At 45.4% G+C, this 19246-nt stretch overlaps 1 protein-coding gene and 1 non-coding gene across 9 annotated transcripts in view; one reads left to right on the top strand and one right to left on the bottom strand.

Annotated features, from left to right (window-relative positions):
* Positions 1 to 259: 259 nt before the first annotated feature.
* Positions 260 to 19246, top strand: part of SCAP (SREBF chaperone) — a 64958-nt gene continuing 45971 nt past the window's right edge. For 5 of the 8 annotated variants that reach the window (XR_010155184.1, XR_010155183.1, XM_054681752.2 and 2 more), the window contains exon 1: positions 260 to 429. The gene's annotated coding sequence lies outside the window, so the exon portion shown is untranslated. Of the gene's footprint in view, positions 430 to 9240; positions 9503 to 19246 lie in introns of those variants that run through there. The other 3 variants (XM_063805678.1, XM_063805677.1, XM_063805679.1) reach the window with 2 other exon arrangements.
* LOC112208875 (small nucleolar RNA U13) lies at positions 9430 to 9529 on the bottom strand. Its single transcript, XR_002943425.1, has one exon. It is a non-coding gene; the product is annotated as a small nucleolar RNA U13 (small nucleolar RNA).

Below are 19246 nucleotides of genomic sequence, written 5' to 3'. Positions count from 1 at the left end.
GTGCCCGGCTTTCTGCAAGTTCTTGATGACCGATGAGGGCCGGTGGGCCCTAACCCGGCGGGCCCTAACCCGGCTTCACGCTCCGCCCGGCCCGGCCCGGCCCGGCCCGGCCCGGCCGTCCATACTTCCCTCCGGTGTCCACTAGAGGGCGAACGGGAGACGCGAATGTGGTTCGACTACGCATGCGCACGCTGCTGGGCGCACGTGCGGAGGGCGGCGGGGCGGGAGGGTAAAGGTAGGAGGTGAGAGGTGAAGGGGCGGGCACCCGGCGGCCAGGAGGGAGAGGGAGGGCGCCACGCACCGGACTGCGGGCCGAGAGCGCGCACGCCGCGCTCCGCCCCTGCTGCCGCCCCCGTCGCCGTCGCCGCCGCCGCCGCCGCCGCCGCCGCCGCCGCCGCCGCCGCAGCTTGGGAGCTGCTGCCACCACAGGTACCGTCACGCGGGTGCTCAGGGCGCCTGCCCGCGGGCCCCAGCTCGACCCCAGCCGCGTGGAGCTGGGAGTTCCGGAATGGGGGCCGCTAGGGGCGGGGGTGCGTGGGCATGGCGCTGTCCAGCAGCCGTGCGGGCCGGCCCTGGAGACCGCAGGCCGGCAAGGAGGCAGGGCCGCGCGTCCCCACCCCCAACCCGGCCGTGTCCCTGCACCGGCCGGCCCCTGGAGCTCCGCGTCCCCACCAGACCTCCGCGAGCCCCTGGTGTGACGGGGGGAGATGCGCGGCGTCGCATCCCCTGGCCTAGTTGCTCCGGGCAGCTGTTGTAGAACCTGCTTTGGTGCTGTCTGGGTTTTCCGGAGTGCGGGGGAGAGCAGGTTCTCCACTTTGCCTCTTTTGGAAGATCTTATTGAGAGACAACGCTAGTTGCTTTGCTGGTTTTGCTTGGTTTCTAGTTTTCCGTATTGCTTAAACATCAACTTTGCTCACTAATGTTGCTTCTGTTTACTTCTGAGTGGGTTTATGACCTCAGTATTTAACCGGCTTATAATGTCACGATAGCGTTAGTTGTAGGGAGCCCTGGCTCCGGACTGTTTGAATCACAGAAAGTTGTGCAGATGGGAATGCGGAGGGGGTGGGGGGGGGGCAGTGAGTCGCTGTGGGGGCTCTGGCAGGGGTCAGCCCCTGGTTCGGGTCACTCACTGCTCCACCTTGTATGGCGACAGTCGGAGCTAGGTGAATAAACTCTTTCTGGGGATTTTGTAATACTTATCGTGAAGCGGCCATAGAAAAGGTTTAATGTTAGCGTTGCGTGTGTTTCTTTTATTTGGCCAAAAATTTGTGGAGTTTGGTTATGCCGTGTCTTTATTGGTTTGCTGTCAGGTCAGGATATTGAGCAAAAGACTGACGCTTTTATTAGGGAGTCAGGGTCGAGGGTGTCTAGTTAGTGTTGTATCCATTTTAGGTGTTCCTCAGTGATGCCTAAAGACTTGTTTTTTGTTTGTTTGGAGACAGGGTCTCACTCTGTCTCCCAGGCTGGAGTGCAGTGGCGCGATCTCGGCTCACTGCAGCCTTGATTTCCTGGGCTCAGGTGATCCTCCCACCTCAGCCTCCCCAGTAGCTGGGACAGCAGGTGCGTGCCACCACGCCCGGCTAATTTTTGTATTTTTTGTAGAGATGGGGGTCTTGCTGTGTTGCCCAGGCTGGTCTTTAACTCCTGGGCTCAAGCATTATACAAGCCTTGGCCTCCCAAAGTGTTGGTATTACAGGCGTGAGCCACCGTGCCCGGCCAAGACCTGTATCTTTTAAAATGTGTGTTAATATAGTTTACATTTTAGGTGCTTTACACATTTGCAGTATTCCCACTGAGCACATGATGTAAAAAACACTATATAAATATATTTAACACTGTATAAATATATTTCCATATTTATTCTTTTGGTCATAAATTGAAATGGAAAGAATTAGGCTTTTTAAATTTATTATGAACTGATCTGATGTTTGAATGCTCTCTCTTTTCTTTCTTTCTTTTTTTTTTGAGATGGAGTCTCGCTCTGTCGCCCAGGCTGGAGTGCAGTGGCGCCATCTCGGCTCACTGCACCCTCCGCCTGCCGGGTTCAAGCGATTCTCCTGCCTCAGCCTCCCAAGTAGCTGGGACTACGGGCGCCCGCCACCATGCCCGGCTACTTTTTTGTATTTTTAGTAGAGACGGGGTTTCACCGTGTTAGCCAGGATGGTCTCTATCTCCTGACCTCATGATCCGCCCGCTTCGGCCTCCCAAAGTGCTGGGATTACAGGCGTGAGCCACCGCGCCTGGCTTGAATGCTCTCTCTTTTCTTTTGCTGTTGCGGCAAAAACACCCCCTCTCTAGAGATCTCCATGGACTTTATAATCACTGGTTTGGGGCCCTTCCCCCGTTCCCTCAGTCACTGTCATTAGGTGGGTAAAAAGTTTACTACAAGTTTATTACTAGAAAAATGGAGGCATATGCGATTCAGAAATTAAACTAAAAAAGGAAAGAAAAAGTGTGCCTGTGGGCTTCACTGCAGGTATGTATATTAACATTTGGTGGTAGACTTTAGGGATGTTTTCTCTCTCAGAATCTAGCCATGCATGTGAATGTGCCTCAGGGATCCTGGAATGACAGGTTCATGTGCTGTTTGCTTACTCTCACCATTGGTGGTTGCCAGTGTTTTACCGGCTCTGACAGGTACTTCATATACAGTTTGTGTCATCACCCCCGTTGAACAGATGAGAGGACTCCTCATAGAGAAGCTGGGTTCTTACAAGGTCAGTGGATCATCCTTCAAACCAGGTCTGCCACACCTCTGCCACCTGAGCTCCTTCCGTTAGAACTTGCTACCTTACTGAGTTGGCTAAAGAAACAAGGTTCAGGTGTCGTCTTTTGCCACTCAGAGTAATAATTCTGGGTGATATCGAGCACTTGTGCTGTTTAGGCAGTGTCCTAGATACTGTAATATTAGCTTATCTCACTTACTTTTCATAATAACCAGGTGAGATAACACTGTTATCACCCCCTTTACGGAGAGTTTTAGAAAAGTTATTTGACTGGCCCTGGGTCACCTAGCGAATTTGAGACGGAGTGTGTTGTGTGCAAACTGAGATTTGGCTGACAAAAGAGTCCATCCTTTTATGCTGTTCTTGTACCTGCTTCCACAGTCTGTTTTTTTTTTTTTTTTTTTTTTTTTTGAGATGGAGTTTCGCTCTTCTTGCCCAGGCTGGAGTGCAATGGCGTGATCTCAGCTCACTGCAACCTCCGCCTCCCAGGTTCAAGCGATTCTCCTGCCTCAGCCTCCTGAGTAGCTGGGATTACAGGCATGCACTACCACGCCTGGCTAATTTTGTATTTTTAGTAGAGGCGAGGTTTCTCCCTATTGGTCAGGCTGGTCTCAGACTCCCGATCTCAGGTGATCCGCCCGCCTCGGCCTCCCAAAGTGCTGGGATTACAGGCGTGAGCCACTGCACGCAGCCCACAGTCTTTTCTGTTGCTCATTGGCAGGTAAGGGTAGTGGAAGAAGGTGGTAGGGGTGGTGGGAGGAAGCCAGCGTCACTGACTCGAGTGTGGGGATGGTGGAACTCAGCAAGAAAGTGACAGCAATTTGACCACTGCCATTTGACAGTTTCTGCTTAAGCAATCAAGGGCACTAACCTAGAATGGTTGCAGGGATGCTAAATCATAAGGAAGCTTTGCAGTGGGGTCCAAAGTTGGTATGTAAGCATAAAGATGCACGTGGATCTCAGGAAAAAAATAAAACTAATTTTCCTGTTTATTTCAGCTTCATTTAATTATTATTATTATTTTTTTGAGATGAAGTCTCACTCAATCTGTTGCCCAGACTGGAGTGCATTGATGCTATCTTGGTTTACTGCAATCTTGGTCTCCTGCCTCAGCCTCCCGAGTAGCTGGGATTACAGCTGTGCACCACCACACCTGGCTAATTTTGTATTTTTAGTAGAGATGGGGTTTCACCATATTGGTTAGGCTGGTCTCAAACTCCTGGCCTCAAGTGATCCACCCACCTTAACCTCCCAAAGTGCTGGGATTACAGGCATGAACCACCATAATAATTTTTATTATGTACTTTATAATGTACACTGTATTATCACTGTAGTACATATATAATTTATATGTAAGTGTACATGTATTGGGAGCATATACTTGAATTTTTGTTGTTGGGCATTCATGATCAAAACATTTGGGAACCAGTGGCTTATTTGATATTTAGCATTTTCAGAAAGCATAAAATATACAAGGTGTTGGCCAGGCGCAGTGGCTCATGCCTGTAATCTCAGCACTTTGGGAGGCTGAGGCGGGTGGATCACCTGAGGTCAGGAGTTCGAGACCAGCCTGACCAACATGTGTGAAACCCCGTCTCCACTATAAATACAAAAGTTAGCCAGGTGTGGTGGCATGCGCCTGTAGTATACGTCTAAGTATACTAGAACTATGTTGATGTTTTCCTCTCTCTGCCTTGGCCACTAGGAAGCTCAGAGTCAGGTTTGTATCCAGGGTCTTCCGGCTTGTGCTTAAGTGTTTTAATCGTCTAGATTGTTTTTAATGGTTTCTGCTCTTTGTCTCAGGTTTTACTATAAAATACATAACACATTTCCTTCCCGTTCTAAATATTACTGTGATTGTATTCTTATAGCCAAATCTTTGTTCTTATTCTTATTTTCTTTTATTTTTTATACTGTTGAATCCCTCTGAGCCTTGCCTTTCCCTGCCTCCTCTTCTGTACTCATTTTTGCTAAAATTTGTAAGGGGATAAATTCTTGAAAAGCTTTGCACATTTTGAAGACTTGTTTGTTTTTTAATATTTATTATAGTAAAACTCAAATATACATCCAAATAGAGAGCAATAAGCCCTTGTGTACCTATCACTCAGTTATGTCTGTCACTTAGTCATTAACTTGGGGACACTCTTGTTTCATCTATATCCTTTAATCCTCATTGTACTTTTTTTTGGGGGGAGAAGTTTATTAATTGATAGGTGTTACTTTGGGGTAAATGAGGAGGGAGCCCACTAGTATGCTGGGGAACTGGTAAGGTTTTTTTGTTTTTTTCTTGAGACAGAGTCTTGCTCTTGTCGCCCAGGCTGGAGTGCAGTGGTGCGATCTCGGCTCACTGCAACCTTCGCCCCCCTGGGTTCAAGCGACTCTCCTGCCTCAGCCTCCCAAGTAGCTGGGATTACAGGCACCTGCCACCACAAAAAAGTAATTTTTGTACTTTTAGTAGATGGGATTTCACCATGTTGGCCAGGCTAGTCTTGAACTCCTGACCTCCGGTGATCTGCCTGCCTCGGCCTCCCAAAGTGTTGGGATTATAGGCGTGAGCCACTGCGCCCCGCCAAGGTTCTTTTCTTTGGGATCCTTTCCTGTCCTTAGAGAAGACCCTTTAGCTTTCTGCCTGAGGAGCTGATGCCTAGTTGTCAGGCTTTCTTCTTGCCCAGATAAGGGTGTTAACTCATGTGTACAGATGTTCACTTAATCCTTTTTACCAGTCCCACATCTCACTATAGCCCTATGCTATACCTGGGTTTCTCCATCCCAAGCCCCTTTAGGGTCTCTAGTGCCAGTCTTCTTCCTCATTGGCTATGTCCCCTAGGTTCTTTTTTATTTTTCCCAACGGTGATGCACTTACTGAGCAGATGCAGTAATCTTCTTACCTGAGCCTGCATATAACCATTGGCCTAAATGTATGATGGTTTGCCAGCATCAGCAATAAGACTGGTAATGGGGTAAAAAACAAGTTCTCTTAAGGCTAGCTCTTGATCCCCTGTTGTAAGCTGACCAACTTAATCTGAAAATAATTTGCAGCATGTAAATATTTTAGGATTAGAGCCATCTGTATACACACTTAAAAGTAGTTTTGCTACCATTACATTAGTCTAAAAGAGTTACCTAAGAATGCCAAACGATATTTTGTTCGAATGCCTTGGTTATTTTAATTTAAAAGCATTTCTTTCAAAGCCGCTTCTCTCTTCACAATAGTAGAGCTGTGGCAGTGAACTAAGAGGTCAAGGATTCAGTGAATCTGTGGCTAATTTCTTGTTCCAATCTGAGAGCTCTCTTTGCACTATGATCAAAATGGAGTCTTGCCAACTGCCCAGGGTAATAGCCTTGCAGGTCTCTTCCTTGTTGAGCAATGAATATAAGTTCCACATGGCTGGGGAGGCCTCACAATCATGGCAGAAGGTGAAAGAGGAGCAAAGGCGTGTCTTACATGGTGGCAGGCAAGCCTCTTCTCATTATACTTTTAAAATTATTTGGTGGCTGGGTGCAGTGGCTCATGCCTGTAATCCCAGCACTTTGGGAGGCCAAGGTGGGTGGATCACTTGAGGTCAGAAGTTCAAGACCAGCTTGGCCAACATGGTGAAACCTTGCCTGTACTAAAAATACAAAAATTAGCAGGGTCATGGTGGCACGCACCTGTAATTCTAGCTACTTGGGAAGCTGAGGAAGAATTGTTTGGACCCAGAGGTAAAGGTTGCAGTGAGCCAGGATCGTGTCACAGCACTCCAGCCTGGGTGACCGAACAAGACTCTCAAAACAAACAAACAAAAATTATTTGGTGATTTTTTTTTTGAGACGGAGTCTCCTTGTCACTCAAGCTGGAATGCAATGGTGCGATCTCTGCTCACTGCAACCTTTGCCTCCCGGGTTCAAGCGATTCTTCTGTCTCAGCTTACCAAGTAGCTGGGACTACAGGCATGTGCCACCACACCCGGCTAATTTTTGTATTTTTTGTAGAGATGGGGTTTCACCATGTTGGCCAGGCTGGTCTTGAACTCCTGACCTCAAGTGATCTGCCCACCTTGGCATCCCCAAGTGCTGGGATTGCAGGTGTGAGCCAACGCGCCTGGCCCATTTTAACCATTTTTAAGTGTACTATTTAGTGACATTAAATGTATTCACATTGTTATGCAACCATCATCACTATCCATTTCCAGAATGTTTTCATTATTCTACATAGAAACTATCGATCCAGGAGCCATATGTAGAAAGCTGAAACTGGATCCCTTCCTTACACCTTATACAAAAATCAATTCAAGATGGATTAAAGACTTAAATGTTAGACCTAAAACCATAAAAACCCTAGAAGAAAACCTAGGCAATACCATTCAGGCCATAGGCATGGGCAAGGACTTCATGACTAAAACACCAAAAGCAATGGCAACAAAAGCCAAAATTGACAAATGGGATCTAATTAAACTAAAGAGCTTCTACACAGCAAAAGAAACTACCATCAGACTGAACAGGCAACCTACAGAGTGGGAGAAAATTTTTACAATCTACCCATCTGACAAAGGGCTAATATCCAGAATCTACAAAGAACTTAAACAGATTTACAAGAAAAAAATCAAACAACCCCATCAAAAAGTGGGTGAAGGATATGAACAGACTCTTCTCAAAAGAAGACATTTATGCAGCCAACAGACACATGAAAAAATGCTCATCGTCACTGGCCATCAGAGAAATGCAAATCAAAACCACAATGAGATACCCTCACACCAGTTAGAATGGGGATCATTAAAAAGTCAGGAAACAACAGGTGCTGGAGAGGATGTGGAGAAATAGGAACCCTTTTACACTGTTGGTGGGACTGTAAACTAGTTCAACCATTGTGGAAGACAGTGTGGTGATTCCTCAAGGATCTAGAACTAGAAATACCATTTGACCCAGCCATCCCATTACTGGGCATATACCCAAAGGATTATAAATCATGCTGCTATAAAGGCACATGCACACGTATGTTTATTACGGCACTATTCACAATAGCAAAGACTTGGAACCAACCCAAATGTCCATCAGTGATAGACTGGATTAAGAAAATGTGGCACATATACACCATGGAATACTATGCAGCCATAAAAAAGGGTGAGTTCATGTCCTTTATAGGTACATGGATGAAGCTGGAAACCATCATTCTGAGCAAACTATCGCAAGGACAGAAAACCAAACACCGCATGTTCTCACTCATAGGTGGGAATTGAACAATGAGAACACCTGGACATGGGAACATCACTCACCAGGGCCTGCCGGGGGATGGGGGGAGGGGGGAGGGATAGCATTAGGAGATAAACCTAATGTAAATGACGAGTTAATGGGTGCAGCACACCAACATGGCACATGTATGCATATGTAACAAACCTGTATGTTGCGCACATGTACCCAAGGGCCAGTGGGTGGGAATTGGTATCTCATTGTGATTTCAATTTGTATTTTCTAAGGAATATTGATGTTGAGCAATTTTTCATATGTTGATTGGCCATTTGTATATCTTCTTTTTTGTTGTTGTTTGGGTTTTTTTTTTCTTTTTCTTTTTTTTGAGACGGGGTCTTCTTGCTCTGTTGCCCAGACTGCAGTGGCGCAATCACAGTTGACTGCAGCCTCAAGCCTCTGGTCCCAAGTGATCCTCCCACCTCAGTCTTCCAAGTAGCTGGGACTGCAGGCATGTGCCCCCATGCCTGGCTTATATTCATATTTTTTGTGGAGATGGGGTTTCACCATGTTGCCTAGGCTGGCCTTGAACTCCTGAGCTCAAGTGACCCATGCACCTCAGCCTTCCAAAGTGGTGGGATTACAGGCATGAGCCACCCCACCGAGCCTGTATATCTTCTTTAGAGAAATGTTCATTCAAGTCCTTTTCTCACTTTGAGTTATTAACTGTTATTTTGTTGTTATTGTTGAGTTGTAGGAATTCTTTACAAATTCTGGATATTAAACCCTTGTTAGATATATGATTTGTGAATAGTTTCTCCCATTCTGTTGGTTAGCATTTCACTCTCTTTATTGTGTGATTTGCATAATTTTTAACTTTTTTTTTTTTCTTTTTTAAGACAGAGTCTCCCTCAGTCACTCAGGGTGGAGTGCAGTGCTACAATGTTGGCTCATTGCAGCCTCCACTTCCTGGACTCAAGCAGTCCTCCCACCTCAGCCTCTCAAGTAGCTGAAACTACAGGTGCACACCACCATGCCTGGCTAATTTTTTTTGTATTTATTTTTTTTTAAGATATGGGGTCTTGCCATGTTGTCCAGGCTGGTCTCGAACTTCTGAGCTCAAGCAGTCCGCTTGCCTTGGCTTCCCAAAGTGCTAGGATTAAGGCGTGAGCCACCACGCCCGGCCAAAAGTTTTTAATTTTTATGAATTCCAGTTTATCAATTTTTTTCTTTTGTTGCCTATACTTTTCAATCCTTGCTAAACTCAGCATCATGAAGATCTTTTTCTTATATTTTCTTCTAAGGGCTTTACAGTTTTAGCTCTTCTTTTTTCATTTATTTGATCTATTTTGAGTTAATTTTTGTGTATAAGAGTCCAACTTCACTTTTACATGTAACTATCCAGTTTTCCCAGTAGCATTTGTTGAAGAGACTGTCCTTTCCCCAGTGACTGGTCATGGCACCTTTGTCAAAAATCAGTTGATTATATTTGTGAGAGTTTATTTTTGGGTTCTTTTTTCTTCTTCTTTTCTTTTTTTCAGGTTAGATGGGTAGTGCTGACATCATAACAAGGTTCGAGAATGACTCATCTCACATGTGTGTGAAACACCCAGGTATCATACTGATGAACTACAGAAGATCTGGGCTCTCTATTGTTTTATATGTCTGACCTTATGCCAGTACCACATTGTTTTGCTTACTGTAGCTTTATAGTAAGTTTTGAAATCAGGAAGTGTGAGTCCTCCAACTTAGTTCTTGTTTTTCAAGTTTGTTTTGGCTATTCAGGGTTCCCACTTTTTTCTTTGGACAAAGTAATGGGGAGAATTTCTTTCTTTTTTTTTTTTTTTTTTTGTTTTTTAAGACAGTCTCACTGTTGTCAGGCTGGAGTGCAGTGACGCGATCTTGGCTCACTGCAAACTCCACCTCCTGGGTTCAAGCGATTCTCCTGCCTCACCCTCCTGAGTAGTTGATATTACAGGCACCTGCCACCACACCCAGCTAATTTTTGTATTTTTAGTAGAGACGGGGTTTCACCATGTTGGCCAAGATGGTCTCAATCTCTTGACCTCATGACCCACCTGCCTTGGCCTCCCAAAGTGGTGGGATTACAGGCGTGGGCCACTGCACCCAGCTTTTTTTTGTTGTTTTTTTTTTACAAGTAAATGGAAAGAAATCCGACGTTCATGGATTGGAAGACAATATTCTTTTTTTTTTTTTTTTGAGACGGAGTCTTGCTCTGTCACCTAGGCTGGAATGCATTGGTGCAGTCACTGCTCACTACAGCCTTGAGCTCCCAGGCTCAAGTGATCCTCCCACCTCAGCCTGCTAAGTAGGTGGGACTACAGGAATGTACTACTGTGCCTGGCTAATTAAAAAATTTTTTGTAGAGATGGAGTCTCACTGTGTTGCCCAGGCTGGTCTTGAGGACTCCAGGGCTCAAGCAGTCCTCCCCACTTGACCTCCCAAAGTGCTGGGTTTACAGGCATGGGCCACCGTGCCTGGCCAGCTGTTAGAATTTTGATAGGGATTGCATTGCATTTTGATATGGATTGCATTTGTAGATAGCTTTGGATAACGTTGTCATTTAAAGAATATTGTCCTCCCAGCCTGGCCAACATGGTGAAACCCTGTCTCTACTAACAATACAAAAATTAGCCAGGTGTGGTGGCATACACCTGTAATCCCAGTTACTCAGGAGGCTGATACAGGAGAATCGCTTGAACCTGGGAGGCGGAGATTGCAGTGAACCGAGATTGTGCCACTGCACTCCAGCCTGGGTGACAGAGCAAGACTCTGTCTAAAAAAAAGAAAAAAAAAAAAGAATATCATCTTCCAATCCATGAAAGTGGGAAAGTGGGATTTCTTTCCCTTTATTTTACGTCTTTAATTTGTTTCAGCAATGTTTCAGTTTATGTCTTTTGTCTCCCTTGCTTAAATTTATTCCTAAGTATTTTATTCTTTTTGATGCTATTATAAATGGAATGTTTTCCTAATTTTGTTTTTAGATTGTTCACTGTCAGTGAACAATAGAAATGCAACTGATTTTTGCATGTTCATTTTGCATCCTACAACTTTGTTGAATTCATTTATTAGCTGTGTGTGTGTGTAATCTTTAGGGTTTTCTACATGTAAGATCATGTCATCTAGGAACAGAAATAATTTTACTACTTCCCGTCCAGTTGAGATGCCTGGAGAGAAAGGGTAAATGAGGCAGTGAGAAGGTTCTTGCTTAATTTCTCTGGCTAAAACTTTTCAGTACTGGATTAAATAGAAGTGGCATCCTTGTCTTGTTCCTGATTTTAGGGGAAAAGCTTTTAGTCTTTCACCATCAAGTGTGGTGTAAGCTGTGAGATTTTCATATATACCCCTTTATTATGTTGAGGATATTGCCTTCTATTCCTATTTCATTGAGTGTTTTTTAATCAAAAAGTTATCTTGAATTTTGTTAAATGCTTTTTCTGCATCAGTTGGGATGATCATTGTTTTTCTCCTTCATTCTAGTAATGTGGCATATTACCTTAATTGATTTTTGTTAAACCATCCTTGCACTTTGGGAATAAATTCCACTTGTCATCTGAGATGTATGTTTAATATCTACTTTAAAAAAAAAAACACAAATCAGTCCCAGCCTGGGCAACATAGTGAGACCCTCATCTCTACAAAAAATAAAAAAAGCCTGGTGCAGTGGCTCACGCCTGTAATCCCAGCACTTTGAGAGGCCGAGGCGGAGAGATCACCTGAGATCAGGAGTTCGAGACCAGCCTGACTAACATGGTGAAACCCCGTCTCTACTAAAAATAGAAAAATTAGCCGGGCTTAGTGGGAAGCGCCTGTAATCCCAGCTACTCAGGAGGCTAAGGCAGGAGAATTGCTTGAACCTGGGAGGCGGAGGTTGCAGTGAGCTGAGATCATGCCACTGTACTCCAGCCTGGGTGACAGAGCGAGACTCTGTCTCAAATAAATAAATATTAAAAAATAAAATAAAATAAATTAGCCAGATGTGGTGGCTCATGCCTGTAGTCCCAGCAGTGTGAGAGGCTGAGATGGGAGGATCACTTGGGAGGTTGAGACCGCAGTGAGCCACGATTGTACAACTGTATCCAGCCTGGGTGACAGAGCAAGACCCTATCTCAAAAATAAAACAAAAAACCAAAAAACTTACAAGTCAACAGATGCTTATTGAATTCTTCCTAGGTGTCAGACACTGTTAAAGTTCTGGGGATTCAGCAGTGAACAAGGCTAAGCCCCTGTTTTCTTTTAATTTTTAATTTTAATTTTTTTTTTAGGGACAGTCTCACTTTGTCACTTAGGCTGCCAGGCTCGAGTGCAGTCATGCATTCTCAGCTCACTGCAACCTCTGCCTCCTGGGTTCAAGTTATTCTCGTGCCTCAGTTTCCCGTGTAGCTGGGATTACAGGCACTACCACACCCAGCTAATTTTTGTATTTTTAGTAGACACAGGGTTTCACCATGTTGGCCAGGCTGGTCTCAAACTCCTGACCTCAAGTGATCCGCCTGCCTCTGCCTCCCAAAGTGCTGGGATTACAGGCATGAGCCACCGCACCCCGGCCCACTGGAGTGTTTTGAGCAGGGTAGTGACATTAGTGATTTGTGCTTTAGAAAGATTTATCGAGGATGGAATGAGGCAGGAATGAATAGAGGCATTCCTGCTGTCCCCATGGTCAGTGATGGGAGAGTAGCCAGGGAGATGATGATTGTTGGTCAGGTTGGGGATCTGACTTGGAGGTAAAACTGTTGTAACCAGCTGTTTCAGATGTGGGCTTGTTGTAGGATGTTTCCTAAACTTTCGGCAGGAGGAATAAACAGGGTAGCTAGTGGTATAATTAACTGAGATGGCTGGGAAAGAACAGCTACTGTGGGGAAATCAAGAATTCTGTTTTTGGTCTTGTTAGATTTGAAGTGCTTATTAGGCATTTGAGTGGAGATACCAAGTGGAAATAGTGTAAATAAGGAGCTTAGGGGAGAGGCTTGAGAGGTGTGTATGTAAGAGACATCAGCAAACAGATGAAAATTGGAGCCAGGAGTCAGGCTGAGAAGCCCTGGGGAGAAAGGGTAGATGAGGAAAGCTGGCCAGGAACAAAGCCTATGGGGAAGCAGGAAGGGAGGCTGAGAAGCACAACCTTCTAGGACATCAGTAGGGACATGATGTCACTCACAACTAGGAAATAAGTAGGTGTTTTCCTTTCTTTCTTTCTTTTTTTTTTTTTTTTTGAGACGGAGTTTCGCTCTTATTGCCCAGTCTGGGGTGCAATGGCGCGATCTTGGCTCACTGCAACCTCCGCCTCTCAGGTTCAAGCGATTCTCCTGCCTCAGCCTCCTGAGTAGCTGGGATTACAGGCATGTGCCACCACGCCCGGCTAATTTTTTGTATTTTTAGTAGAGACGGGGTTTCACCGTGTTAGCCGGGATGGTTGTAGGCGTTTCTCATTTCAGCATAGTGTCTTTATGGTCAGCCCTTTCAGTGGCTGCCTCTGATGGTGTTTGATCATAAGTCATAACTCATCCATGAAGGTGTTTTACAGTCTGTCTTCAAGCAGGCAGGTCCTTAGATTGAAAGAATGGAGGCTTCACTGCGTGTGCCTTTACTACACAGATAGCCGATGGGGCAGAGGTTGTATAGCCGATGGGGCAGAGGCTGTCAGATGACTGTTTTACAGAAAAACCTTTGACAAGTTATATAGTAAACTAGTTAAAAGAAAAAGTTGATCTCCTAGCTAAGACAAAAGGTTACAGTTTAGGAAGATAAAAAAGATGGATGGTGGTGATGGCTGCACAACAATATGAATGTACTTAATGCCACTGAACTGTACACTTAAAAGGGGTTAAAATGATGTTTATGTTAATAATTTTTTTTTACCACAAAACGAAGTAGAATACTTTGTCACTGATTATAGTAAACATTTAAATCTGAATGCTAGATTGCTTTTTTTTGAGATGGAGTCTCACTCTGTCGCCCAGCCTGGAGTACAGCAGTGTGATCTCAGCTCACTGCAACCTCTGCCTCCTGGGTTTAAGTGATTCTCCTGTCTCAGCCTCCCAAGTAGCTGGGATTATAGGTGCCTGTCACCATGCTCGGCTAATTTTTGTATTTTTAGTAGAGATAGGGTTTCATCGTGTTGCTCACGCTGGTCTCAAACTCCTGACCTGAAGTGATCTGTTTGCCTCAGCCTCCGAGAGTCCTAGGATTATAAGAGTGAGCCACCGTGCCCGGCCTAGACTGCTCTTACATAGGTTAAAACACATTATTTTGTTGGGAGGTGCTGGGGAATCAACTCTGTCATGGAAATGTTCCCCGGGCTGGGAGTTGGAACCAGAGTGTTGATTGTTGTCATTTGCTACATGACCAGGGTCATCTGGCATGACCTTCCCTAAGCCTCAGTTTCTTCCTTACCAATAGGATATTGTGCTGGAGGATCCCATCTCTCCTAGCTCTGAAATCTGGTAGTTTTCTGTTCCTTTGTCTCTATAAATGTCTGGAAGGCAAGCAAGTTCCAGTCTGAGAAGTGACTGTGAACATTTGGAAGAATTGTGTGGTCCCAGTGCATATCACAGTCCACAGTTGTCCTGTTAGCTGGAAAGTTTTACTTAGTACCAGATTATAGATATGAAAAACAAGCAATTAAAACTTACAGCAGGCCTTACAATTTGAGACAGAAACAAAATCTTTGTTTTTTAGACTTTGACCAAATATTTGGGAATGAGCACCATGTAGATGTGATTTGTTTATCTGTGAGGCTTCACACATTGTGATTTGACAAGAACCCATAGCACTTAGGTTTGTGAGCCCAGAGTACCACCCTTTGCCTTGAAGAGTGTGGAGGGAGTCTTAGGGCCAGCGGTGAGCAGGATGAAAGTTTCTTAGAAGCTGGTGGGCATGAAGGGGGTACAGAGGGGAGGCTCTCCTGGGAGATAAGGTGGTGGAAGGGGCCGGTGAAGTCTGGTGTGCTGGAGAGAGCTCTAGGGGCTCCTGGACCCTCACCCCAAGGAAAAGGGGCCCAGGTGAGCCTCATCTCTTGGCTTTCTTCTTTGCCACATTTCCCCTCACAAACTCCTCCCCTCTTTGCACTGTGTTTGGAACCCTCTTCCATGCAAAGTTTATATTAAAAGTTCTTGCTGGGCGCAGTGGCTCACGCCTGTAATCCCAGCACTTTGGGAGGTCGAGGCGGGTGGATCACGAGGTCAGGAGTTCAAGACCAGCCTGGCCAGGATGGTGAAACCCCATATCTACTAAAAATACGAAAATCAGCTGGGCACAGTGGCAGGCACCTGTAATCCCAGCTACTTGGGAGGCTGAGGCAGGAGAATCGCTTGAACCTGGGGGCGGGGGCAGAGGTTGCAGTGAGCCGAGATTGTGCCACTGCACTTCAGCCTGGGGGACAGAGTGAGACTCCGTCTCCAAAAGACAACAACATCAAAAAACCAAAAAACAGTTCTTGAAGTGTTGTGGGAAGTCAGGGACCCCGAACGGAGGGACTGGCTGGAGCCGCGGCAGAGGAACATAAATGGTGAAGATTTCATTTTAATATGGACATATATCAGTTCCCAAAATTAATACTTTTATAATTTCTTACACCTGTCTTTACTTCAATCTCTGAACATAAATTGTGAATATTTCCTTTTAATATGGACATTTATCAGTTCCCAAAATTAATACTTTATAATTTCTTATGCTTGTCTTACTTTAATCTCTTAATCCTGTTATCTTCGTAAGCTGAGGATGTATGTCACCTCAGGACCACTATTGTGTTAGCTGTACAAATTGATTGTAAAACATGTGTTTGAACAATATGAAATCAGTGCATCTTGAAAACAGAATAACAGCTATTTTAGGGAACAAGGGAAGACAACCATAAGGTCTGACTGCCTGTGGGGTCTGGCAGAATAGAGCCATATTTTTCTTCTTGCAGAGAGCCTATAAATGGACATGCAAGTAGGGAAGATATCGCTAAATTCTTTTCCTAGCAAGGAATATTAATAATTAAGACCCTGGGAAAGGAATGCATTCCTGGTGGGAGGTCTATAAATGGCCGCTCTGGGAGTGTCTGTCTTATGCGGTTGAGATAAGGACTGAAATACGCCCTGGTCTCCTGCAGTACCCTCAGGCTTACTAGGATTGGGAAACCCCGCCCTGGTAAATTTGAGGTCAGACCGGTTCTCTGCTCTTGAACCCTATTTTCTGTTGTTTAAGATGTTTATCAAGACAATACATGCACAGCTGAACATAGACCCTTATCAGTAGTTCTGAATTTGCCTTTGTCCTGTTTCCTCAGAAGCATGTGATCTTTGTTCTCCTTTTTGCCCTTTGAAGCATGTGATCTTGTGACCTACTCCCTGTTCTTGCACCCCCTCCCCTTTAGAAATCCTTAATAAAACTTGCTGGTTTTGCAGCTCAGGTGGGTATCACGGTCCTCCTCATATGTGATGTCACCCCTGGAGGCCCAGCTGTAAAATTCCTCTCTTTGTACTGTTTCTCTTTATTTCTCAGCCGGCCGACACTTACGGAAAATAGAAAGAACCTATGTTGAAATATTGGGGGTGGGTTCCCCTAATATTGAAGTAGTAATGCAACGAGACTCGTCACATCTCCCATTTTGGGATTTGATTGTATAAAACTGTCAAGAGCTTTGATGCCCTCCAGCAAAGCACACTTCTTGCAGGAAATCAGGCAAAGGGTGTTTAGCCTGTGTGGCCTGATATGCTCATGTGTAGCTGGTGGCAGGAGGCTGGTCCTGGCTGTGCTCCTACAAGTACCTGCTGGAGTGGAGGCTGAGGACACTCTGTCCATGGGCCAAGACATTGTGTGAAATGACAAGGCTGCCCCCATGGGCTCTCAAGTTGTTTCTAGCTTTAAAACAGATTCTTGGCTGGGTACGGTGGCTCACACCTGTAATCCCAGTACTTTGGGAGGCCAAGGCGGGCAGATCACCTGAGGTCTGGAGTTTGAAACCAGCCTGACCAACATGGTGAAACCCCATCTCTACTGAAAATAAAAAATTAGCCAGGCATGGTGGTGCATGCCTGTAATCCCAGCTACTTGCGAGGCTGAGGCAAGAGAATCGCTTGAACCCAGGAGGCTGAGGTTGCAGTGAGCCGAGATCATGCCGTTGCACGTCAGCCTGGGCAACAAGAGCAAAACTCTGTCTCAAATAAAGAAATAAATAAAAATAAAACTGATTCTTAGCAGCAGCAGTTCAGTCCCTTTGTTAGTCATTCCTGACCAGGTCAAGAGGGAGTAAGAATGTAGGTAACTGGCATTGTGGAAGAAAATCTTTAATAGGTTTGTTGGTGTTCTATTGTAAAGAGGGTTGACATTATGCACGTGGTTATTTGTGACAACCATTACAACCAACTAATATAATTTGGTCTTCCTTCAATTTGGGTGTTGCTGTGCCATCCCAACAGTTACTCTAAAATGTGCCAGTACTCATCTTCTTGAATATGTGTGTTTTTAGGCTTTAAATTCTCTGAAATCAGCTTTCGTTCATTAACTGAAATTCCTTTATTTTTTCAATACTATTTAATTATTATTATTTTTTTGAGACAGAGTTTTGCCCCTGTTGCCCAGGCTGGAGTGCAGTGGTGCAATCTCAGCTCACTGCAACCTCTGCCTCCAGGGTTCAAGCGATTCTCCTGCCTCAGCCTCCTGAGTAGCTGGAATTACAGACACATGCCACCACGCCCAGCTAATTTTTGTACTTTGAGTAGAGACGGGGTTTCACCGTGTTGGCCAGCTGGTCTTGAACTCCTGACCTCGTGATCCACCCGCCTTGGCCTCCCAAAGTGCTGGGATTATAGGCATGAGCCACTGCGCCTGGCCACGCCCTGCTGATTTTTGTATTTTTAGTAGAGACGGGGTTTCACCATGTTGCCCAGGCTGGTCTCGAACTCCAGACCTCAGGTGATCTGCCCACCTCAGCCTCCCAAAGTGCTGGGATTACAGGCGTGAGCCACCGTGCCCGACCTTTTTTCAATACTATTAACTTGATCTGCTGAAAATTCTCCCAGGTTACTGGCTAATTTTGAAGCTTAGAGAAGCAATTTTCTTTTTATTTATTTATTTTGAGACGGAGTCTCGCTCCATTGCCCAGGCTGGAATGCAGTGGCGCCATCTCAGCTCACTGCAAGCTCCGCCTCCCGGGTTCATGCCATTCTCCTGCCTCAGCCTCCTGAGTAGCTGGGACTACAGGCACCCGCCACCAGGCCCAGCTAATTTTTTGTATTTTTAGTAGAGACGGGGTTTCACTATGTTAGCCAGGATGGTCTCGATCTCCTGACCTCGTGACCCACCCACCTCGGCCTCCCAAAGTGCTGGGATTATAGACGTGAGCCACCGTGCCCGGCCCAGAGAAGCAATTTTCTGCCCTTAGCATTGGTCCGCTTGACAACTTTCAGAAAAACATTATCCCAAAGGGATGAATTGTTTGCACCAGTGGACTAGTTTAGCTCAGTGAGCAGACCTATAGTGACTTTCTGCTCGGCACCAGGTGAGGTGCTGGGTGCTCTAGGGAACACAAGGTGATTCAGTTATTCCCTTCTCCTGAAGGGGGGGAACGCAGTCAATCCAGGAGGCTGAGAGAGTCAGAATGAGCAAGGTGGAAGTTCACAGTTAGAGAAGCTCAGAGAAGAGGGCTGCTGCTTCCACAGGAAACTTTGCTCATTATTTTTTAATTTCAGCTTTTCAATGTAGAAATACATTTACATGACACAAAATTGGAAAGGTAAACTACATGGGAAAGTTTCCCTTCCATCCTGCACCTGGCTACCAGATCTTCTCCCCAGAGGCTGCTGGTGCTGCCACTTCTCATGTGTCCATTCCCAGGTGTTTTGTGCATTTATAGACAAACAAGCAGAGACTTCTGTTCTCTTACATGAAAGTAGGACACTGCTCCCTTGCTTTTTTCTCTGAATGTTTCTTTATGGTAGTTTATCATTAATTTTTGTATTTTTAGTAGAGACAGGGTTTCACCATGTTGGCCAGGCTGGTCTGAACTCCTGACCTCAGGTGATCCACCCGCCTCAGCCTCCCAAAGTGCTGGGATTATAGGTGTGAGCCATTGTGCCTAGCTGGGCTTTGGTATTTTTAAATTGATTTTGTCAAAATTGCTTATATACGCGGGAACTTAGCACCTTGTCAGCGATATGAATTGCAGTTGTATTTTTCCAGATCTTATTTATCTTTTTTTTTGAGACGGAGTCTCGCTTTGTTGCCCAGACTAGAGTACAGTGGCACGATCTCACACGATCTCGGATGATCTCGGCTCACTGCAACCTCCGCCTCCCAGGTTCAAGCAATTCTCCTGTCTCAGCCTCCTGAGTAGCTGAGACTACAGGCGTGTA

This window comes from Pan troglodytes, chromosome 2 (genome assembly GCF_028858775.2).
Source record: "Pan troglodytes isolate AG18354 chromosome 2, NHGRI_mPanTro3-v2.0_pri, whole genome shotgun sequence".
In the NCBI taxonomy this organism is placed as follows: Eukaryota; Metazoa; Chordata; class Mammalia; order Primates; family Hominidae; genus Pan; species Pan troglodytes.
The sequence above is the reverse complement of the archived record's forward strand: the minus strand, read 5'-3'. Positions and strand labels throughout refer to the sequence as shown.